We start from the raw sequence: 25778 nt of genomic DNA, 5'->3' as shown, positions 1-25778 counted from the left end.
GGTACCGCGTGAGGACAAAACGAAGTGTACAAATGGCATGCGTAGCTCCTTGATGTCTTGTGGTGGTATCCTCCATCGAAGCTCTGGAGTGAGTAAATGACACCAATGTTCTGGCGGTGACCGAAAACTTTACGCAGACCCGCGTATATTCTCCCTAATATATATTTCTTCAGATATGAAGCACTCTTTCCTAAAGTTCATTGATGATGTAAGCTGCCTTAAAACTGCGTAAAAATCGTCTATGTGGAAGTTTTATTACTAGTTCGTCACATGTTATTACCTAGTGCTTTTAAGACCAGTATTGCGTTTTTCGAGTTCTGTATAACAATACTGGAGTCATTCTGAAAAAATCAATGTGATTGATATGAGTTTTGCTTGTCTCGGAAAAATGATTATTATGGTTTTAAATCATTGCATTGCTATTTCCAACATTTACAACAGTGACTGCGAAAGGCACCAACTTTCCTAGGCATTGGCAATAACACAATAAAGAGGGACTAGTAATGAACGCTGTGCCTCCAAAATAAAAAAAAAAGATACTCGGTAGCTGACCCGCAGGTCGCGGGATCAAATCCCGGCTGCAGCTGCTGCATTTCAGATGGAGGCGGAAATGCTGTAGGCCCGTGTGCCCAGATTTGGATTATTGAACCCCAGGTGGTCAAAATTTCCGGAGCCCTCCACTACGGCGTCTCGCATGATCAGATGGTGGTATTCGGACGTTAAACCCCACATATCAATCAATCAAAATATGCGTCACTGATTGTTGCGAAAGATGTGGTTGACTGTGCCGATTGTAATCTAAGTATAAAAATGTTGTACACTAGTCTAGGCACACTAATTACCCGCTTCACTTGAGATAACATCAGAACACTGGTTTAGGCCCATAAAACGCAGATGGCCTCCCACGCATTGCTACGATACAGATAAACTTGGAAACTGTTAGTCTGTTTTATTGTGATAGCAATATTTGGACACACTCTGCTGAATTTCGCTGCCGGCGTCGGCGTGGACGTCGGCGTCGATGTCATGCACCGAATATGTATACGTATCTATATATATGAAAACGCAAGAAAGAAAAAATCTCAGAAAAAAATTCCAGCGCGCTGAATTGAACGTGGGGCGTCGTAAATGCGAAGTATTAACCACTGAGCCACTGAGTGGTACCTTGTTCAACGTTCAAACGGCAAGCTATTTATAACTACCACTTACCTCTGTTGGCAGGCGTCTCGTTGTGGGGTGGGGTTGGGGGGGGGGGAACTTTCAAGTTTTTGGCAATGTCAGCAAGACGGCGCAGGGAGCGCGTGGCAGGTCTCATCTCTCACGCGTACTTTGGCCGGCGTAGGGAATAAGGGGGTGTGTGCTCAATCGCGCGCCCTTATTTTGCAGTGGGGAGAATCGTACGTCTTGGCTAGCCTTTGAGTTTTGTCGGAACAATTTTGTTGTTGTTACCGAGCTCACAAAGGTCACTGCAATCGTTGCACAGCCTCCGTTTGCGAAAAGGGCCCGTTTTTGAGACAGCGAAGTAACAACTGAGACGCTTATTCGCGTTAATATGTACCTGTGAGTACGTTTAGTGCGTCCTTTATGCGTGAGAAATGCGGGATACGTTTCGGTGGGCTAGCCATTTTGCGCGTGACCTTCTAATTTGTCGCTAACGCGTTCATTGCTTCGCCTTACAAAGCTGTGATTTTTTATACTTGGTCGCGCATTGCATCCAGATTACGCGTGGACCCCCTTTTAGAGCTGTTCTCTTATTGTATGAGACTGCGTTCAACAAAATTGTGGTAATAGAAAAAAGATATGACAGCCTTCATCTTCGGGTCGCCTTGAGCGGAATGCATAACGAACAGTGCAACATTTTTTTCCTCACTGCTCCGACTAAACAAAGTAAGGTTTTCTTACTTACGCTGAATTATTGAATGTTTTATTGCCAGAATTTGTTTTACTTGTAAGATGCAAACCTTCAACAGAAGCCTTATAATGTCACCACTCTGCGTAGCCGGGGAGCAAACGTGTTTATAGTCTCGCTGTTTTGTGTCACCTCAGTTTCAACTTGTTTCCACGCGGTACGATTGCATACTGAACAAAGCAGCCGCTGTTTGCGTGAGAGCCGAATGGGGGCGGTATTTGGGCATCACAAAGGGCAAAGGGCCCCAAACAAAAGCAGCAATGACTATCGAATGAACGCAAATGGCCAACGGATCTCGACTCAGCCATAAAAGGCCGTCGTTAAGCGGCGTCCCTACGCAGGACAGAAGCCTCGACTAGCGTAATGACTGGGCTGCTCTACTGACACTAAACAGAGGCGTGTATGGCGGGGAAATGTTTTGATAATAGCGTACTTCACGGGGACTACAAAAAAAAACGTTGAAAGCAGCATTTATTGCATCGTCGATGTTCCAAGGAGCTACTTACTGCTAGCTCCGAATCTTGATTTTCTGTGCGGTTAGGCGGTTCGAGAAAACGAATAGAAAGTACACAACACTGGCCTAACAGCACTCATTTAACACAAAAATATTATGCCTTAAAGGCAAGCCTTGGTCGCAATAAAACAAAAAACGAAGCTACAGAAGATTCTTTAAACAAAATAATTTTTCATTCTAGATCTCGGCTGAGAACATACCGCTATACAGCCAGGGCATGTGTTCATCTTGGCAGTAACGAGTTTTCTTTTTTTTACATCTTTGGAGGAAGTGGAATGGAGAGGATGGGCATATTCTATCCCAATTATTATTCAATTGATCATGTACACAACAATGAAGTGCGGCAATGCAAGTATAGTTATAACAGTAAGCTTGTACATTTAAAATTTACTTCCAGGACGTGCAATGCTTTTCATGGCACCGGAGCAGCGTTTTTTCGAGCTTTTTCGTATGGTTGTCTTTGTTGCCTTTTTAGATGAATATAATAAGCTTGGCACATGCCACTACTGTCGCTGCATACTCGTTTGCAGTTGGTGATTCATTTCGCACTAAGTCCGGCAACATGTTGCGGGTAGATCTATTGAAATTACCTTACCGTGAAGCTTTTCTTTCAACAAATGAATGCGGAGAAATCGAGAATAGGGATGAAAGAAGGGCAGGGAAGTTAATTATGGTTAATCCTGGTGGGCTACCTTACACTGGGAAAGAGGTTAACGGGAATGAAAGTTAGAGCGATGGAGAGAAAAGTCACTGTTTGAGTCGAGGTAACGGAAGTTTAGTGATTAACATCACAGATGGTAAGTCAGTCCCGTGGCCTTACTTAGAGCAGCGCATGCGTGGCCTTACGCCACTTACATGCGTGACCCTCTCATGAACTCAAAATCTTGTAAGTGGTGCCGCGGCTAAATTGACTATAATGTATTTGACCTAATGTCATTTTTATAGATATCTCTGCCGGGCCATACCAAGGGGATCATGCACGGGGAGGCTTTTTCTTTGAGATTCAAATGGAGGGGGGTGTTTTAGCTAGGAGTAATAATAAAAATAGGCTTTCCACGTAACCCACTCTCCCCGAAAAATATTGCTGACTACGGGCCTAGAAATCTGCCAAGCCGTGAACAGTGCGCGAAAAAACAAAATTTCGATTGTGGAAAAATGAATACGACATGCGATAAAAGCTGAGCTCTCTTTTCGAAAAGTTGACCGAAATAATAGTATTAGACTTGACTCTTATAACACAGCTTCCATGCACTTGCTTGCGGGGTTTACTTTATGCTGGTTTGTTCACTTGAGTTCCGCAAAGTGGTTCTTGAGATGTTCGAACTAGCCCGATTGCACGTTGCCTCGAAGCATAGCACGGCACTTGTTTTGAAATGTCGACTTATACAAGGTGTGGTATTTTTCCGAGAGCATGGATTCGATTTGCTAAATTTTGCTCCTTTCAATCGTTAAAGGAATTAGTGCTCATAGGGCAGCAAAAAAATAAAAAAGCTGTTCACCCAATTCGTAACTTTTGTATCACACTTAACGACCAATTATCCATCTAAACTTTGCTTCACCAGTTGCTGAAGCCAATAAAACTGAGGTATTCGAATTGCCGGAAAATACTTCCCACAAAATTCTTTCTTAAACATTAAGCCTCAGCAGCTAACTGGAAGCAATCAAGTGAGAAGGCAAACTATCCATGTAGATTTGTAAAACCACGTTCATAGAAACATTTACCATGCAAACAACGTTCTGTGATTGCTCCGTTTGTGCACCCCAATCGCAGTATATACGGGGCAAGTTAATTACCGCTGGCGAACCAATTCACGGTAGAACCTTGGTACTTACGTACACACTCACCGTGCTGATACTGCTCATTAGGACAAAAACGTGTTCAAGTACCACTAACCCAGATGCGCACGTAGAAAAAAAATTGTTCTGATTATTTGTATTAGACAGCTCTTTGTAGTTGCAGAATGATTATGTTATAACGCACCGCATCAAGAAGTTGCGTGTACTTCGAAAGGGGTGTTAACACAAAAGTCATCAGTTACCGTTTTCTCATCTTTATTTTGTCAAACGAAAGGCCAAGCTCACCAGGGCCCAGAAATTGCATTGCTAAGTGTGATTGACCCTTCAAAACTGACTATAGGATGTCTTTAAAGCGATTTCGGTTCGTATAATCTACCTGGACGTCGCAACACGCCATTAGCTTCTCGTGACGCGCTTGAAAAAGATTTCGTGATGTTTTCACCGCTGCTTCACACTGTAGCTTTCTCTAGAATACAAAAGCGGAAACTTTAAAGCTTTTGATGACGCACAAGCGTTCATTTTGGAAGGGTACCTGATTTCATCATAACTAGCGAGACTCCTGCGTAATGTCACCAGAATTAGTATTGTGGATTGACGTCAGGCTAGTGTCGATGTCGGTACAAATGCGCTATAGAAAAATTGGCTTTAATATCAGAATAAAATATTTTCCCCACTTTTGCGCAGCTTTACACTTAGTCGTCTCTGTATAGACCTTTTCTATGATTGTAAACAGCGGTAGGCATCGTCAACATACTGAGGTGCTTGGGGCGACGTCGTGGCACGTAGGCTCCGCCAAGGCCAAAGCTCGCAACCGCCCTCTAAAATCGCGTGACGAGTAGCAGAGCAGCTGCGATGTTGCCTTCGAGCACAGCGCGCCGTAGGCAGCCGTCCGCAAGCAGAATACGTCTATATAAGAGATTTGTAAGGAGGAGTACACACACCTTCAGGAAATGGTGGTACCTATAAAAGCACCCACGAACATTGAAAATGTTCATTGAAAATGTCTTCATTTTTCTAAAAGGTGCTAGGAATACTGTACTTTCCCGCAATTGCAAACGGCTTCTGGTACCATCCCGCTGGTGCAGTGAATGACCGGAGGGCGAACGAGAGAAATGGTGGATATCGGCAGGCCTGATTGCCTGTGCACCATTGCAAAAGTACGTAAGCTGACACTGTGTACTTTGCTTGCGCGCAAATTGTACCATTAGCGAATTCCTAGCCTTCCCAATTCGGTCGTCAATTGTGTGTCGGCTATCCCGCTAGAGTACGCGTCTCGCGTTTTCCACGCTCTTGCTGCGTTCCTGTGCGAGCGAAGGCTTTCGCCAGACCACCGCCGAGAAACGACGATGGCTCTCGGCAGCGCGCAGTAGATACACGAACTGCTAATGGTTGCATCCGGCCGGTGCTTTTATCTCATTGTTTGCGTGGGCGCTGTGCTTTCCCACCAGCACTTTAGCTTAATACTTGCGAAACTAGGGTGTAACAACCCATAGCGTCGGCGCGAGGTGTGGGCTTCGTATAGTTCCCGTGAAATTTGGGACATCGCCCGACTTAGTGGTTCGGGCAAACGACTGCCTGCCTGTGCGCGTAAGCGAGCATGTACACAACAAGACGGACGCGAACGAGTCACTGACCGAGCATTGCTTTTTGTATATTTTGCAAAGCTCAAGCAACGTCGGACTTGTGAAAGCAAGGAGCCCTTCAGGACACGACTATCTATAGGACTTAACGGTGGGGGTTGGAATTCCCGTACGTGTTGGGAGGAATCGTAGCGATTCTTTATTTCTATATAGGTAAAACTCTTCGTGGAAGAAAAGGTATGGAGTCGACGAAACCAAAGTGGGGAATGTGCGAGGCAAAATAAATTCTGACGACGGCTGAGGTAGGCCTCAATTATTATGTGAACGAATGGTTAAGAAGCCCAATCACCCAACAAGCTGCCCCCCCACTGCCCCTCCCTTTCTTTTTCTACATGAGGTTGATGCTCTGCAAGAAGTTCGTTTCCTTCGAATGAAACGATATTGTGCTTTTACGCGTGATGTGGCACTCCAGACCCCGCCGCGGTAGTCTAGTGGCTAAGGTACTCGGCTGCTGACCCGCAGGTCGTGGGTTCGATTCCCGGCTTCGCCGGCTGCATTTTCGATAGAGGTGGAAATGTTGTAGGCCCGTGTGCTCAGATTTGGGTGCACGTTAAGGAAGCCCAGGTGGTCGAAATTTCTGGAGCCCTTCACAACGGCGTCTCTCATACTCATATGGTGGTTTTGGGACGATAAACCCCACACATCAATCAATCAACGGTCAGAACAAGAGAAAAACAAGCATGCAGACCAAGATATATGTGAAAATCAGTTACGCGTGGATTGAGGAGGATAACATGCGCTTCTAGTGCACCTAGTTTAGAATATTGCTAACAAATACGACTCTCGTGTGTCCCTTTTGAAACACGGTAGTGTTTGAAGCCATTCAAAGCTAACCTATGAAGAAAAAGACACCTAATAACGAACGATTGGGCGCATTACCCGAAGTTCCGTGATCGGATACAAAAATCACGTCATGTGCAGTAAACTGGAATTCAACAAGATTAAGTGCTTGTTAGAAACGTACATCTCTGGTAAATCGTTTCGCCTGTTATTGCATACAACCTCTCTCTGACCTGAACCGCTGAAAGGGAAGTACGTTTTTGATGGTTCATGTGCAAACGTCCACGTGACGGCATGCGTTGAGATCTCGTCATACGACGTAGGAATAAAAAAAACGATTAAAAAGTGGCTCTTTATAAGTAAAAAAACACACCACACCACCTAAACACAGAGTGACTAATGAACACAGCTTCAAAGGTTAAATTTTTTTTCGCACGTGAAATGACACTCTCTACGCAAACGGCCCGGATTCAATCCTCCCTAGGATCCAAACAACCCTGGTTCGGTCACCACTCTGCCCCAGAATTTTTATCATTCATTTATTTTATTTGCACCGTTCTCGGTTTTTCGGTCATGCATAAGATGATGATTTTTCGCTCACAACCAACAATTCCGACAGGGACGCCGACACAGTAATTCATGCGAAATGATCTCTTTAACGCACGCGAAAGCGTTAAAAAAACAATGAATAGCACCTCACGAAAATGAGATAGTACTGTGGAGTTTATCACTATTTGGCAAACAACGGTCAGTACACGACATATCTTGAACACATCTGCGACAAAATGAAAAGGTAAACACCGAAACCCAAATGAATGTATTCTCGAAGCAGTTGTGTAATCCTGGACAGAGGCGCACCAACGAACCATTTGTACGTATATTCGAGACGTTTCTTGTACTCATAATAGTTATGCTATGCAGCCTCCGGCACCCCAAGGAGAACCCATGTGAACCCACGTACCCGTTCCCAATTTCAGACGTGATGGGCTTTCTTAGCTAAATTGTGACGTTGAATATCGCACCCCCCAGTACCCTGTTTATTTGAAGGAGTCTCATTAAAGTCTTCACTCTCTTTGTGAACGGTTGTTGTAAACGGACGAAATGCGAACTGGCGATAGTTCAAAGAAGCTCGTCAGGTCCGGTCGCATTCAAGCAGCTCTCGTTCACTTTTCTCTGTCTTATGTAATCTTTCTCTTTTTCCTCGACCTTAACGCTTAGTAACCAAGCAAAACCAGAGATCGGTTAACCTTTCTATCTATCTTATTCGTTTATCACTCTCTCTCTCTCGTAGCTTTTATCACACTGAAAGCCTGATGTGATTTGTGGAGTGGATAACGGAATGAACGTGAGCATTTAAGATAGTGCTGTACCATGCCACAAGTCCTGTATAATTAACAAAGGCGCTTTTTACGTTCGTTTTATTTCGGCCTCCAATGACAGTGCTAATATTTATCAATATAAGGTACTCGTAAGTGCACGTGACTTGCCTTGATAGGCATAAATACTTCCAATGGTGCGTTGAAGCAATCAGGTCCACGTGAGTCGTATTCGTTTGATTGTGCCTAAGGACTTGTGCGTACTTGTGCGCCGGACACAAGTTCTTTCAAAGCTTATTTGACACCGTGACAGTGCCGCTTTCTATGACGGAAGAATGCGACAGCATAATATTTAGAAAGTTGTACTCCCGAATACAAACACAGCCCGGCAAAATCTAGCAGGCAAGGTAAGCTTAGTGGATACGTTTTGGTGTGCACCGAGAAGCATTGAAAATTTGATCACGTATCACGCGCGGAGAACTCTAACGAGTGAAAGAACTGATGTGTTCATGCGCGTGCGCACAGCGGGAGCTTATGGCCACGTGGTCATTGGGAAAACTTTCTGTACTCAAAGAACATAGTGATCTGACACAAACATCGTAAAAGGCTCTTGTCTTGTCAATACGTGAAGAATGCGTCTCTTGTGATTACTTGTGTCGTGAATACGCGAATAACTATTACAGACAGCAATCAGGTTAAATTTTGCACCTCTTTTACAAAATCCCAGCAGGACATTTTGAGAAAAATCCACCTGAATCTACATGTTACACTGTAAATGTCGTCGAAAGACGATAGTCTTGCGTCTGGAGAGAGTGAACAAAACATTCATATGATGTTCAGCGCAAGAAAATCGGTGAATGGTATTCTGCAGGCGCTGATTTAGAGCGCCTCGAGTACGTGGTGGAGGCGAACAAGCGCATCTAAGCACGTTAGACACAAGCGCCATCTGAAAATTATCTTCGAAAACGAAGGCGTGCAGCCCGCGGAGAAAGATGCGCGCCAGTCTAGGAGGTGATAAAGTGTAGAACGCAAAGCGATGGGAAGGTGCCACCACTGTGACGTCGTAGCAAAGCGTTGGAAAACCTTTTTGAGCATCGCGTTGCACTGTCAGCGGAGCACGTATAAACGCTACAATCCTTAGAGTTACTTGTGTGTGCCTCTTCTAGTATAAAGGCAGACATACAGAACATCGAAGCGTTGTTGTCGCGCCTCAGATACGCGCAATAATTGCTTTTCATATGGCAATCACAAGACTATAAACGCTGAACCTCGAGCAATATTGGTGGGCGCTGCAGAAGGGGTTGGCCGTTTGATGTCGTTTGAGGTATCGTTAGGGTGGACAAACAGACAAATGTGCAGACAGACAAACAGACAGACCAAAATTTTTCCATCGAAAGTTCCCAAAAAAGACTATCGTCTTTAACAGGGTACTATTGATAAAAACAATCAAGCCTTTTTTTTCTGATGCTTGTGCTCATACATTCATGCTTCTGAGAATTTTCGACCTGTTTGTACACACAAACGGTATCATACACACAACTCTATTGTCATGCAAATTGAAGCGCTATTTCAATGCGTACCACAATTTATCTCTATTGACGTAGTTATTGGCAGCGCTTGTGCCGTCTTTCTTATTCTTGCGTTGTATTTTGTAGGTTTCACTATGTTGAATAAATAAAAAACTAAAAAAATGCAGGGACGATGCAGTTGGTGAAGGGCTTTTAGGCTTTACTAACGTGAAGCCTGGTGAGAGGTCAAGCGTGCAGTGAATTTCTTTGTTGAGGAAGTACTGGTGTCAAGTCTGAAACCGGGCTTGTAGAGAAGGGCATTCCCGTTCCGCTATTGTAGTGGGAAAACTGCATCGGAATACAGTTTGCTTGTTTGCTGCTTTGTTTGTTTGTTTGTTTGTTTGTTGTCTGCTAGCAACAGCTTACGCTAAGGTGCTTCTTTTTTTCTTCTTCTTCTTTTCTTGTTCTGGTTTGATTGTGTGTTTTTTCTTGCAGTGGCGCGTACACACTCTGGGGGATTGGCCAAGAATGAGTGGATAAAACTTTGAAAGGTCACTCAAAAGTGTTATGAGATTAAAAAACAAAACAAAATTAAATGGTATGGTAAAGTTACAAATTACAATAAATTAAGAATTCAAGTATTATGGCTTTCAGCTGTATTTTAAATTGTTGTAATAACCTGATAGGAACAATTTAAAAGAGATTAGTTACAATTTACCGCATTTTAATAAGAAATATTTCTGGAGGCAACGCTAAAATGTTTCTTTTCTTCTTCTTCACTATTGCCCGCTTTCAGTTACCTACGGCATGTAGAAAAGAGTGTTAGAGCTACATATTTACATCAGAGGCAATTTGCTGGGCTATCTTTTGCCTTCTTTTTTTTTTGGGGGGGGGGGGGGTGGGGCATCGTTGAGTAGTAGGATTGACCTTTTTTTTTGTTTATGAAGTAGCGTGACGACATAAGACACCTGGAAACCGAGACGGCAAGGTGCAGCGCACCTGAAAACTTTATATTCAGAAAGCTCAAGTATCCATAAACTCGCACATTCAGCAATTATCAACATAAAATAAGGGTGGCAATCTAGGCTACACCAACGAATGCATGCATGCAGTCACATTCAGTATTAGTTACAACATGCTGGCTGCAGTTAAAAGTAACTTCAAACAAGAACAATGAAGGCGACAGCCGTTAAATTGATCCAAAAGCATGGCTTGTGAGAACTTAATTCACCTTTTAGTTTTTCATATAGGGGTCTATTTGCAACGTTGACACCATATTTATATCATAAAGCATGTTGCAACTGACATTGAGTACGACTTTACATACAGAGCCAATTTAGAGGCTAAATATTTTACGCTCGAGTGTTCCCTGAAGTGGTCCAACTACGATTGGCGCTAGTTCAAGCCAGATAAAGAATAGCTACCTGGCCAGCGAGTACGTTAACCTTGCTCCTCCTCTTCTGATCTTAATCTTTGACGGCTCCTCCGAGCAACTTGAAGGGGGAGGCAGCAACCAGTCAGCGGATTTCGTGTCAAGCAGGCGAAAATAACAGGACACCGCCATTTCACGCAAACACGCGGCAAAAAGAAATACAAAAAATAAAGAATGCATTCAAACTAATGCAAGATAAAGTTGCGGAACCAACAAGACTTAAACTTCGTCAGCTCTTGGTCAGGTTATCTAGTAGAAGGTATTTATTTTATTTTTATTTTATTTACAGTATACTGCAGTCACAAAGGACCATGCAGGGGGAAAGTATACAAATGTAAGATAACAAGCACAGGTGTAGCCGAAGGGAACACATGCTCACAGAATAATTTATTGCATATCTAGAATATTACAAGAAAATCACGCTTAACCTAATTAGACAACTGAATAGTACAGTTTACAGGAGAGGGGCGCATATGTATGATTAAAGAACACATCCTGACCCTTCCACTTCGATTTCTTCCACAGTACAGTGCAAAACATATAACAACTGGCAACAGTTGAAAGAAAACACAAAAAACGACAACAAAAGCTCTGCCCGAAATACAGTATTTGCAACTTATGAAGAAACACTAATAATAATAAAAAACAATAAAAATGGTGAAATACATAACAAAAGCATTCAGAAACAATAAAAAGGTCACATGAACACTCAGTTGTTTACTGTATTCCTAGACGGGTAAGTAGCGCACATTCAAATGAAGTATATATATATATATATATATATATATATATATATATATATATATATATATATATATATATATATATATATCTGAAGTTCCCCATTTGGCCTAGATTGAACGCCCTGTCTCGTTCGTTCATTCCTGTGCGTTGTAGCACCATTTGCTTACTTGATGACATTTTATGGCGGAGGTAATGTTGTTCTGGTGCCTAAAGGAGACGGTATGCTAAGGACAAGAGAGAAATAGAAAAACAGAACTCAATTGTCACCTATAGAAGATCAGCATCCACCTTCAATCCATAAAGTGGGGACTATAAAGAGAATTCCTCTTTTTTGTCAAACATTCGTTTTAGCCTGTAAAAAATAGCGTGTGCTCTTCTGTAGACTTGAATACGCTAATTTCAAGCCAGGACACTCATACGCCAATGGTGATTTCAGCTCCGACTCGTATGACTGTTGTGTTTGCCCACTTTTTCGACCTCGGTAACTTCCTTATTATGCGACGTTTTTTTTATTTACACAAAAGATGCTTTATCGCTAAGTTCTCGACACGAGACGCTCATATGACCGACATGTTCTTGTTACCTTTTGCAGGTACAAGACAAGATTACACGACACAAGATCCTCCAAGGCTTCAAAATATATCTAATCAAGAATTCCAGTTGATTTGAGGTAAGCACACATCCATGCGTTAAGTACATGTCACGTAACATGCGTCAGGAAAAGTAGCATTGCAACGCAAAGTCATGTATTCTATATGAATATTCTACATTCCTCAGTACATTGAGGAAAAAAAAGAAATGTCATGCCTTCGCGGCATGCTCCACACAGTCACAAATAAAGCTAAAAGAGTGAGCGGCCTTTCAGAGCTTTTTTAAACACTTTTTGGCTAACTGCTACAAGGACACTTGATGGGTACCCACTGCGTCATAAATAATAATTTTTGTGTAATAGGACATCATTTACTATGCTATCCTACGTCATTCTTCAGAGAATTTGGTATGCGCTGAACACTTGCTCGGAATTTTGTGCCACTTTTTTATGAAGTGGCTTACGACAATGAAGAATTATGCCTGAAGTGGGTATACGCCACAGTTAATAGGTGAAGATGTTTTCTGATAGGTTTGACGCCTGGTGGTTTCTTTGACGTTCTAAAGCGCTCTATTACTCATAATAATACAATTGCTTTCCAGACAAGAAACATGCCTAAAGCTAGTTTAGAAACGAGGTCTAAGCACCGCCATGCCTCAGTGGTCAAATGCTGGGCTGGCACAAAATGGACTCGGGTTCGAATATCATTGTGTTCTTAGTGTTTGTATTTTACTAAGGTTTTTCTTGTTTCTTGCGATAATGGTTACGGACACCAGTGGCAGCGCCAGCAGACACAGCGTGTGCCTTTTGTTCTTACCTGATAACAGCTTTCGCTGTAAAACAACAAGAAATATTATAACGTTAAAAATGTGAGTGTGAATAGCAAATTTTCTATTAATATTAAGTACAAACTGTTTGCAGCCAATCACATATTATAAAAAACCGCGTATGCTCACACCGAACCCCACACAATTTTAGGGATGACATTTCGATTTAGCCGAACAGCGCACGAATAACGCAAAAGTCCTGCCAATTCTCGTTCACGTTTGAAGACACTGAACGTGTACTTGAAAGTGCGCTGAGCGCCAGATCAGAAATTGAATTTGCATATGCTAATAGTCTTCAAATGTAATTATCGTCACCGTTCCGAGTGCGTCTTATTCAGCACAGCCAAGCCCAATGAGCAAAAAAAAAAAAAGTTGACTACACTAGCCTCTACTTTCTGCCCACCGCTAAAAGCAGTGAACCTAAAATTAACGCATAAAATAAACGTATAAGCCAAGAAGTTCTTGCTAATACTTGCTTGTCGAACGCAGTTTGAAAAGACAAGCACTGAGGGATACTGAAAAAGTGCTAGCAATAGTTATAAAGCCTGTTAGGTCAATGATTTAGTTTCTGACGAATCATAAGTACGAAAGCATAGTGAAAGCTTTACCAACCAGTCTGTCGAAGCTTTTGCTATATTTTATTTAGGTAATTATTGTTACGTAATTAATAACTAAGTATATTATATTTAGGTAAATATGATTTACCTAAATATACCGTAAAGGTATTTGAAAATAATCTCTATAAAAACGGTGCACGTAAAAAGCAGACACTACCAGCATCAACTCACAACTGCCTATTCATATTCATTGTTTTGAAAACAAAGAAGCAAAAACTCGAACAAACACAACAGGTATGTAGAAATTCTATATGGGGATAGATATATGCTGAGAAGATTTCGGGAATATGGGCCATTAATAGTCTCACGAAGCCTTATACTGTATACTTTCATTGTTGTAGCATGTACTAAGCTCCGTGTTCCCAAACATATCCTTATCATTACGTATGCATATCTTTCTCTTCTTTCGGTGAACTTCTTAAACTGGGACTGAGGTATGCATTGGGATGGCACACTGCTTTCCCATAGTTGAGTACGAAGTACGCAAAATTGTTAAACATTTTTTTTTCTAAATATATATACATCCACAAACCAACCTCAGTTAAATTTTGTCCTGCTTTCTGTTTTTATGCGCCTAATGCGTATAAAATCACCAGAACGGTAAAAAAATCAGAGATACAAGTAAGGTTGGCTTGTGAATACGGGCCTACGAGTTTTTACTGCCACTTCCCTTTGTTGCAACGTAGTGCTATTTAATCTTATTATCTTACGTTGCCCCGAGTTGGCCATCAGCTTTCTCTCATTTGTGTCATTGTTGACGCAGTTTTTTCTGAACTGCCTTGGCAACTTATTGTTTCGAGAACATTTCCTCCAGAGTTCAAGCTTCTATTTGAATGCCGAACGCCTATTTGACGAATATCTAGGACGCGCCACAAGGAACCGCGTTGTGTATCTTAAGAACCTTTATGCGCAGCGCTTGATTCACAATCACGGCTTCGACGAAACAAGTCGTAGCTTCAATTTACCGCGGAGAATGTTTTTTTTTTTCGCTTTTATTATTAGCAAAATATTCGCCTATACTTATCTGGTCATTAAAAAGCAGACACGAATCATTGCAGAGCGACGGGTCGCCTGTGATGTCTTAAGCACAACTTTGAAACGTCTTATATTCATTACAATTGGAGATTGTATGGAGACTCTACAATGGGAAAACATGTAATAAGCTTCCCCTACCACACTGTCGACACAAGACAAACGTATTTAGGAAAAAAAACGTACGACTATTGGAGAACGCTGCACTGTAATATTGAAGAGAGTTAAGCTATCCCGGTATAACGTGGGGACTATCAAAATTTCCTTTGTTAAAAATAGTGTTCAACTATTTCGACAATTAGTGAAGAGAGTTAAGCTATCCCGGTATAACGTGGGGACTACCAAAACTTCCTTTGTTAAAAATAGTTTTCAACTATTTCGAATAATTTGTACTCGTCTATGGGAGAGCACTGAAACGCATATAGGTGTAGGTACTCAACTGTGCATTACTGAAAACTTGACACGCAATGCCTCGAGAAAAGCGAACGCGGTTGAAATACACAGTGCACTAAAGATACGAGAACGTCTGATAGAGCTATACTGTTCGAACTAGAAATTCGCCTCTCGGAGGATAGCGAAAACTTGATTTATTTACACATTACCAATGCACATTGGCTGCTATTTTATATAACCTTTATCACTATTGAAGGTAGGTAATATTTGAAGCGATATTGATTCTCATTGCACTCATTTTGGGAGCGCATTTTGTGCAGAAGCCTTAAAGGGACGCTGAAACGGTTTTGTATTCAAAAATTACTTTTTAATACGGTATTCACCACCTCTAACAACATGCCTACGAAAGTGTTTTCGCAATTATTGATTAAAAAACAACGCTACAAGTGAGCAAACTTTGACCGAGGAAACACGCCTCCTCCTCCCTCTCTACCGACGCGTGTGAAACGCAGAAGAGGAGCACAGGAGAGGCATATATGTGGGGCGATGACGTCAGCTTCGGGATCAAGCCGGACCGCCTGGCAACTCAGCCTGTTTGCTTCTCGATTGTGCCAATGTTTCTCTTGCGATCTGCTACCAGCTTGTAAGACTTTCTCGCTTTCCGCTGTACTCATCTTTTGATTAGGGATTTTCGCCATCCGACGTTCACAAAATCTGTCCATACAGGTTTTAAGTGGACTCGCGATACCAATTTATTGTGCGGCATATGGCCATCGTGCCACTTTCCTTCACGATGAGGTCGCTTTTCACAAGTTTTTTTTCGGAATCAGAAGATGGCTGCAAAATTTGTCGCTGCAGGTAAAAGACTTTAAACATACCGGACGCAAGACAAACAAAGTGTGCTGTGCTCCAAGAACTTCGAAGAGAGCGACTACGTACGAAGCACGGCTTTCATGCAGTCGCAGGGATTCAAGATCAAGTGGATGCGACTGAACAGCGATGCAAATCCTTCTGTGTTTTCGCACTTATACAGAAAATAAAATCTGAAGGAACCACCGTCCCCACCACTTGCTGCCTTCGCGCGAAACAAAACTGAAGCAAGGCTGTAAAAGTACTTATGTGCCATAGCAGCGCGTAGGTAGTTGTTGAGTACGCTCTTACCACAGCCGTGCTCAGATCATTGTGCCTTCTCCCTTCAGGACGCTCATTTGGAATCTCCATGGAACGACCAGATTGTAGCCGTCACGCACACACAATTCATTGTAGTTTTGCTCGATTTGAGAACCAGTAACCCATGATCTCCCTGTTGCAGCAACAGCTCGCCATCGCGCTTTTAGAAATATTTATCAGAGTGAGTCTTGATCGCCAATGAAGGTGACATTGCTACACGGGCGCTTTATTTCGATTTCAGCTCTGGCAATATTTATCGAATAAAATACAGAACAATGAATGCATTGATACGACAATAACTTATACGATGATTCAGACAACATTTATTTGTTACTGTGACACTGGATCGTTGCGGAATGCCACCACATTAAGCAAAATTGTATTAAAATGTGTCCGCGTAGCAGCACTTGTTCTAAATAAGGACTTTCTCGATTTTTATCATTGTCTGTGTGCCAGGTTTATGAACCGTGAATACTTTCGAATGTGAAATATGTAAGCGAACGTACCGCAGGACACTGAAGTGCTCATGCCTCTATATTTATTGTTGAGAAACTCGGTCTGTACGAAATTGTCCTGCTGCTTACAATCTACTCTGTGCTGAATGAGGCTCGTCATGGCTACAATGCTGAGATTTATTTGTGCAGACGTGCTACATAAGGTACTCGGCTGCTGACCCGCAGGTCGCGGGATAGAATTCCCGCTTCGGCGGCTGCATTTCCGATGGGCGCAGAAATGCTGTAGGCCCGTGTGCTCAGATTTGGGATAATGAACCCCTGGTGGTCGAAATTTCCAGACCCCTTCACTACGGCTTCTCTCATAATAATATGGTGGTTTTGGGACAATAAATTCCACGTATCAATCAATCAGCTAATGTTTCTGCACGATGCACGCGCGTGGTGCGGACCGTGCTTACGTGGCTAAAAGCGGCTGTTCCTTATCAAATTTTACATGCATGGCTGTTGAACGTATCACTCGTATCAGTTTACTGACGTGAAATGAACTCTGACATGCATCTTATCCGTAATAGTCCATGTTTCTGATGCGGGTGAAGGCAGCTGCTTGGCACTCGCTGTTCTGTGCCGCGTCATCAGTGCTGACATCTTTCTCGGTCATCGCTTACAATGGCGACCGGCTCGAACGTGTACCGTTGTACGGTGAACACGTTGCGATTTCCATAGTTCGCCACTCAAACGAAGCTGCCCGATTTCAAAAGATAAACACTACTTCACCTGCGGGCTAGCGCAGTCAGCTGTCCTCGCCGTCCCGAACGTTATGGCAACCATGGAGCTTCGACCAAACACTGGCGGTGGTGAAACTCGCGATGCTGGACATGGTGCCACTGGCTTGTTTTTTGGCAAAATAAAGTTCTTTGCGATGGTTTAGGCAAATTTTTTACTTGTTTTCTTTTTGGTTCGCTGCACAAAACTACGTACTATTGCACCATAACTTCGCTATTTTATGTGCTTCAGTGTCCCTTTAAAAAGTCATGGAACCTCTGGATTAGAGACAAAGATCCACGCATCCTCACAAAATTAATCATCACGAGTGACCCTGCCGCGGTTGTCTAGTAGCTAAGGTACTCGGCTGCTGACCCGCAGGTCGCGGAATCGAATCCCGGCTGCGGTGGCCGCATTTCCGATGGAGGCACAAATGTTGTAGGCCCGTGTGCTCAAATTTGGGTGCACTTTAATAACCCCAGGTGGTCGAAATTTCCGGAGCCCTCCACTGAAATTTCCGGAGCCCTCCACTACGGCGTCTCTCATATTCATATGATGGTTTTGGGACGTTCAACCCACATATCAATCAATCAATCATGACGAGTGGGTCCTAATCTAGGTCCTAAGATTCATAATGTAAGAGTGCTGAACGCTGGGTGATCTGGTAATTCATAACTCAATATTGTGCGAAAAGTCAACAAGAAACAGAAACGACACACACACAAGCACAGACTAGCAAGTGAAAGTTTATCGAAGGATACACATATATTCCTAGCAAAAAAAAAATATGACGTAAAAGATTAGAGGTTGGCAGTGAGCTAATCTATTTCTAGTTGGTGCAATGTCCCCGAAGGCCTCGCAACATGCTTTTCATATACGCAAGTCTAGTGACCCTGTGTTACGAAGCCTTAGGTGACTTCACACCAACTAGAGATAGATTATTTCACCGCCAAACTCTAATCTTTAGCGTCATATTTTTTGCTAGGTATATATGTGTATCCTTCAATAAACTTTCATTGGCTAGTCTTCGCGTGTGTGTGCGCCTTTTCTCTTTCTTGTCAAATTTTTGCGCAGTTTTTTAGTTGATGATGTGTTAAAGCCCTTATACCTTCTGAAAAGTGAAGCTTTCTTTTGATCTGCGCCGCTCCCTCCGCTTCCCGCCAGCGCATCATGAGCGTGGCATGTAGTCATGTTGTTACGTAACATAAATCTCATGGTCATCATATTTCCACCAGTCACATACCTTCGTAATTCATTCACGTACTGTCATACCGAATTCGGTATATGAGACGCTAGCGAAACGGCCGCCAGCGCATCATGAGCGTGGCATGTAGTCATGTTGTTCCATGACATGAATCTCATGGTTATCATGTTTGCACCAGTCACATACCTTCGTCATTAATTCCCATGCTGTCAAAATAAATTTGGTATATGTGACGCTAGCGAAACAGCCGTCAGCGCATCATGAGCGTGGCATGTAGTCATGATGTTACACGACACGCATGTCATGATTTTCATGTTAGGGTACGTCGCTTGTGTGCGGCATGCAATCATGCCACACCATACCAGTTTTGCAACATGCCATGTGAACGAAACAACCGCAAGAGCTGCAGGACCATGAAACGTAAATCATAACATTCATGAAATACATATTATAATTTACATGTTATGACTATTCAAATATGTTCTTCATACAGTCATGTTATGCAATACCAAGTTTGGTATGAATACAATTATTTCAACAGCCAGGCGAGCTAAATGTCGTAGTCGGCTAGATAGATAGATAGATAGATAGATAGATAGATAGATAGATAGATAGATAGATAGATAGATAGATAGATAGATAGATAGATAGATAGATAGATAGATAGATAGATAGATAGACAAATAGATAGATAGATATATAGATAGATAGATAGATAGATAGATAGATAGATAGATAGATAGATAGATAGATAGATAGATAGATAGATAGATAGATAGATAGATAGATAGATAGATAGATAGATAGAAACGTTCGCTGTTGCTGAAGTTCGCTAAGAAATGCTGCTTCGCATTTAAAAGCCATGGGCCGGAGAGGAGGTGGTGAGGGGGAGAGCATGTGGTGGTATTTTTACGAGTTGTAGGGGCGTTATATTGTGCACGTTGAAGTCGCCGCCTAGTGTGAATGGTTTATGTTTGTCGGCGTTTTACATTGTTCTGGCACAATTTTGGTAGTTAATACTGTATTGTCCAACTTTTTTCTGTCTCACATATGTTGCCTGAACGTTGCCCCATATAATGTGAAATGAGCGGCATGAAGTGCCATAAAGAGGCGATGTAAAAGATCGAACCTGAAGTCCATAGTGTCTAAATTGAAGTTCCCGGCTTTTATGAAAGGGTGTTGCTTGCAGGTGTTTCATATTGTTCTGTCACATTTATAATTTATGCTGGCCTATTTTTTAACTGTTTTTTTTTATTCCCATACAGTCGTTTCCACTACAGCAGCAGTTTTCAGGGGCGCAGCTTCTTAGAATGTGGGTAGTTTCCTTCTTGGTATGTGTAGTAGGAGTAGTATGTAGCCACCTCTAGTTTATGAATTTCTCAATAAGTGGCGTTGTGTGTATATGTTTCTGGAAATAATATCACTAGATAGACTTAGTAGTTTTTGTACAGTTAACGATTTTGCATAGTTGACGGACGGATGGATGGACAAACAGACAGACAGAGAGACAGACAGACGGATGTCACATGGTCAGACGAACGGACAGACAGAAGGACGAACGAATAGACGGACGCTCAGACAGGAGCACGGACGTCCGCACGAATGGAAGCACACATGGTTACACGGATGGACTTACGTATGGAAGCACGCACAGGTAGACGAACGGACGCATGGATGGACACCTCGCCCCACACATCATCATTCACTCCGTGGATATGCTGTGAAATTTTAAGCACCAGGACAGCAGACAGTGATCGTCGACGATAGAGATAGGTCCTGAAGTCCTTAATGTGTACCTTGAAGTGTCTAACTTGTACAGAGTGTTTGTGCTTCTAGGTGTTTTATATTGTTCTGTGACAATTATGACGGACATTAACCTATTGCTAAACCTTTCGGGGGCGAAGCTCCCTAAGCCACGGGTCATGCGTCCGCGAAGTACGTAGTAGTAGTAGTAGTAGTAGTAGTAGTAGTAGTAGTAGTAGTAGTAGTAGTAGTAGTAGTAGTAGTAGTAGTAGTAGTAGTCGCAGTAGTAGTAGGTAGCCACCTCCATGGCCGGACTAGAGAAGTGGCACACGCGCACCCTTTTCGATTGAGGCGGAAACCCGCGCACATTATTCATAAATAAAAAGAAAGTTGTTTCTCATAAAATAACTTACAGAGACGAGTATTGGTAACTTAATCTCCAATAAAGGTTGCCTTGAATTTGATGCTTACTAAAAAAAACTAGCTTCAAAACGACGCACTTTGAGCATTATCTGACCAGAAAGGGTTGCCATATTAAATTCGCTGGGCGTGACCTCCTTGGTTTTAGCATGTCCTAGTCAGGGTTGGGCCGCAGTGTCATGAATATAGTGAACTAGTATATAGCCAAGGACCATAGTTTCTCTATGCATGGACTAGAGGCGGTGAAAGGTGGGAAGTAGACACGAAGTGCAGGCCGCAAGAAAGTGCGTGAGTGCCACCTCTCGTTTAGTCCTTGTAATATCCGCTGGATGGCAGTACTTCTATATGCTGAATGTGTGATCAAAAGATGGTGGTACTTGAAGTGTTCACTGGATGGACGAATGGATGGATGGACGGATTCACGCATGGATGGTCGGACGCATGCACTAAAGCAGGGACGGACGCATGGAGAGACGCTCTGACAGACGGATAGACGCACAGACGGATGGACGGAAGCAAGAACGAACGAACGGATGGACGCTTCGCCTTCCTCATATTCATCAACACGCAGCCCGGGGATATGCTGTGCTTGTTTGTTTTTTTTTTTTTTTGCGCCTGGCATCCACGAATCTCCCCGAAACGGACGCGGACGACGAAAAGTCTTGGCTCTGAGGAGCTTCACCCCTAAAGTATTTTCGCCATCCCACCGGGTGCACGTGAGCGTCCAGCGAAGCCGCACCAAACACCGCACATTCTAATAGGATGGCGAAGGGGGCGGGGGTATGTTTCATTGCTAATTTGCAGTAAGGGCAGTAACAGTTCCTTGTGGTCTCCACAGCACAGTGCTCGGTTACATCACCAATTTCAGCAAGACGCCGATGTTCTTTTCTCCAGCATTGAATTCATTCGTTTCTTCTGCTGTCTTTAATTTCCGTGGTCCACCAATGGCACTCTTAGAATAAACTGAATGAGTTGCTAGATATGTCTCACGTTTAAATATGAAAGCGGGAAACATACTGAGGAAGAAGAAAGACTTGTTTGACGTTATTCAAAGCCCTCGCGTGAATGAAGAGGCAGCTGCAACCTACATTTTGCTGGGAATGCGTAGGAAGATGTTCAAATTGTTTACAGGTGCCTTATCATTCAGGCATTTTTCTTGCTGCTTTCGTGGTTTTCTTTTTTTTAAACGAATGCTGAGCTTCGTGTTATATGACAGATTGCAAAGGAAGATGCGCCATTTGTCTTCAATTGTCAAAAGAACCCCCCACTACCTAGACGTTGAAATTTAGGTGTGGCGTGGAAATGGTGCCAGAGTATACAGCGAACGCGTTCGTTGGCTTGTCTGCCCATCTCTCGAAATGCCCTTTCACAGCGCTCGAGGTGAAAACGGTAGGTGTGCATGCGTCGGCAGGCAAGCCTCTGTTGGTTGTATAGGGGCACTTTTAACATGACGTTTCGTATTCACATTACAAAATTTTCTAACAATTGAAGTATGCTCCACTTCAAGTAAAGTCCTCATAAAATATTGGAGAGCAGTGTGCTGTCTGCAATTCGACAAAAATGTTAAAGAATTGCCAAATGTTGTTTAGAAAAAAAATACACTATGCACAGAGCTCAGGATATACATGACGAATCAGTATTTAAAAATACAATCACACTTTCACAATTATACATTACAACGCCAGATGCTGTTACTATCCGTGATTGAATCATTACTCGTGACGCCATATACAGCGCCCCGGGAAATGGACAGCTATCAAATACAGACAATTAAACAAAAGTAGATAGAACCTCTAAAGGAGCCGTAAACTCATAATCCGTTTTTAACTAAAAAATTTGATATATATATATATATATATATATATATATATATATATATATATATATATATATATATATATATATATATATATATATATATATATATATATATATATATATATATATATATATATATATAATCATATATATATATATACATATATATATTATATATATATATATATATATATATATATATATATATATATATATATATATATATATATATATTATCCGCATATTGCTTGTTAGCTTTTCTTAGTATTCTCTGAAGACTCTTGTCTTTATACCTATAGAAAGTAATCGATTGCTGAAATACGCTATTATTGCATTGTAATGGAGAGAAAATCTTACGCCGTATTCCTAAAGAAGTCAGGAATGCTCCTTTCACCCTCTTCTTTTGTAGAGCTTTGCGGGAAAAAAATGCATGCTGCTGAAAGCAGATACAGCTACGAATAATTTAGCTCAATCTTGCAGTCGGGTGCGTCAGAGAGAGCATAGAAGAATAACACGAAGTTGCTATTTTCCCAGGCAAATGAAGTTTGCCTTGCCACCAAATCTTGCCCCGTGGCCACAAAAGTAAAACGAAATATTCTCGTGACTTCTACTTTTCTAATTTGCGTGTTTCGAGTTGTAAAAATTTTTTAACCGTTTCAAAGTTCTGTCTCAACACGGAATGCTTCTTATAAGGGCAAAGACCGCTGCGTCGAGACCCACGCAAATGTAAATGCAAACGTTTCGTACTCGCTAAACTTTCCGCGTAGGTGGCTCCGCAATGTTTCCTTTTTTGATGTGACTCGAAGGTAATGCTTGATTGTTTTTTAGCATTTTTGGAGTTCAAATGTCTTCATGTGCAAGTGCTCTGAAAACAAAACTTTGACAAAAAAAAAAAAACTGTGGTGAGCATACACGTCTTAGCTAAACTTCCTTGGTCTGAGCCTAGCCGAGTTCTTTCCCCCTCCTCCTCATTAGGGATGGACACTCTTAGCAAGAACAGCCATTTAAGAGTCGGGTATTCACCCTTCGAGAATCATATCTTGAAACTGTTTCTTGAAACATTCGCGAACTGAAAGTTGCACTATGCCTTTAATTCCAACGTCATTCGTTTCCTGTGGAATAATACAAAGAAAAACGTTCAGCTCTTGTTGTTGCCCGCTTCGGTGAAACAGTGGCTATGCTATTCGGCTGCTCACCGGAATGTCGCAGGTTTCATCTTGGCCGTAGTAGTCGTGTTTTCATAAAGTCATTCTGGTAGAGGCCAACGTACTGTATGAGGTTAGTGCACACTGAAAAACAATGGATGATTAAAATTTCTGGAGAGTTATATTACGGCGTCTCTCATAATCATATCGTGGTTTGAGACGTGGAACTCCAGATAGCAGTATATTAGCTGTTTCTAATCACTTTGGAGCCAAATAATTGTTGGCCGCTCCATGTTAACATGTCTAGCTCACTTACAATATCTCGCATTTAATCAGAACCGTTTGTGACATGTTCTTCACTAGCATTTGTTCAAAGGGCTTTGTAGTTTCTAAAGGCTATAATACTGTCCTAAGTCCACTTGTCCGATATAAATATATATATATATATATATATATATATATATATATATATATATATGTATATATATATATATATATATATATATATATATGTATATATATATATATATATATATATATATATTACGCGTTTAGGGCAAGTGACAAACGAATTATGCCCAGCTCATTTAACCATGTAAAGCACATCATCTGCCCATCAGACATTTCACGTTTATCGTATTGTGGCTATGCCACGGCCGCAATCATACCACTCACTTTGTATTTCACAGGGTTGCCGCAATAACTCATTCTATCTCAACTGTCACAAGCCAGTACGAAAAATGCAATTAATTTGTAACTAAATGCTGACAATTCATTAGACAGCGAAGGCCAGAACTAGTCATCATGTCTAGAGTGATGTAAGAAAAGCCTTCATTACTTGATAGTTCGGCATTATTCAACACAAAAGTATTCTGTGCCCGGGCCCAACAAGATTTCAATGACGTATTTCTGTCACGGAAATGACGTCAAAGAAATACGCACGATCAGAAGAGAAAGAAAAGAAGTTCAGTTATCAGGAGTCGTACCCGTGACCTCTGGATCCACGACAACGGATGCCAGGAATGCTATCCACTACGTCATAGTCAGTCACATATTCCAACCTTTACAATATTACGCGTTTTACATCTACAAAAGTTCACTTGGGGTTTTTAATAAAATGCAGTAATGCATCTAGACTGAGGCATCCGCGATGACTTCCCTTAACGCGTCGTTTCTAAGCTCCCATCTCAATCGCCCTATTTGTGATTAGAGTATGTACAGTTTTGTGAATGACAAAAACAACCCCAATTTTCAATTTTGCCCCAAACGTCGGTGTCGCTCATAGCATTCATCTATAGTAAAAAAAAAACACTTAAAAAATTATGGACCATCTCCCTTGAAGGAAACCCTGATGGGATGCGATGCAGCTGCAGGGCGCACGGTGTTGACCCGGTTGTAACGGTAGTCGGCGCTGGCGCTGGAAGAAAGATTCGAAGAGAAACTCGGTGCAACGTTTACACGAGCAAACGTTTGTTTGAAACGCGAAGACACAGGAGGCATGTTAGATATCGCTAGATATCGTTAGATAAGTTTCACCGCAGAAAAACGAGCCGAAAGAGTAGAGAGATTTAGTTGCCGATTCGCAGTAGCCATACGGACGCTCCTTGGAGGCTTCTTTCGTACGACTGCTGCGTACGTGAAACAAGGGAGTTGATAGGGAGTTTTAGAATAGCACACCGTGAGCCCTTGTGGTGCGGTCGCTGCCACTGCGCATGCGTCGTAACGCGAGTCGGCGTTCGCGTTCGCGGACCACACGCAGAAAATCCGAAATTGCGTGTGGTGATCGCGGCCCGCATGTGGCCCGCAAGCGCTGGTTTCGAGGCTACGGTGTCGCTGCAATCGTGCGTTGCGGATCGCAGTAGGGCAAACGCTATTTATTCTAAAACTCATATGGTGCCCGCTACTTCCGCAACGCCAGCAGCGCTTGCAAACGGTATTCTAAAGCTCCCTAATACCGTTTGCA

The 25778-nt window shown here is 42.2% G+C and overlaps 1 protein-coding gene across 1 annotated transcript in view; it reads left to right on the top strand.

Moving 5' to 3' along the window:
• The window catches only part of LOC119169361 (putative G-protein coupled receptor No18), a 104039-nt gene that overhangs the window by 5529 nt on the left and 72732 nt on the right, over nt 1–25778 (top strand). Inside the window, exon 2 of the mRNA XM_075877317.1 lies at nt 12233–12310. The gene's annotated coding sequence lies outside the window, so the exon portion shown is untranslated. The remainder of the gene's footprint in view (nt 1–12232; nt 12311–25778) is intronic.

This window comes from Rhipicephalus microplus, chromosome 2 (genome assembly GCF_043290135.1).
Source record: "Rhipicephalus microplus isolate Deutch F79 chromosome 2, USDA_Rmic, whole genome shotgun sequence".
Lineage (NCBI taxonomy): Eukaryota > Metazoa > Arthropoda > Arachnida > Ixodida > Ixodidae > Rhipicephalus > Rhipicephalus microplus.
This window is presented reverse-complemented; position numbering and strand designations above follow the sequence as displayed.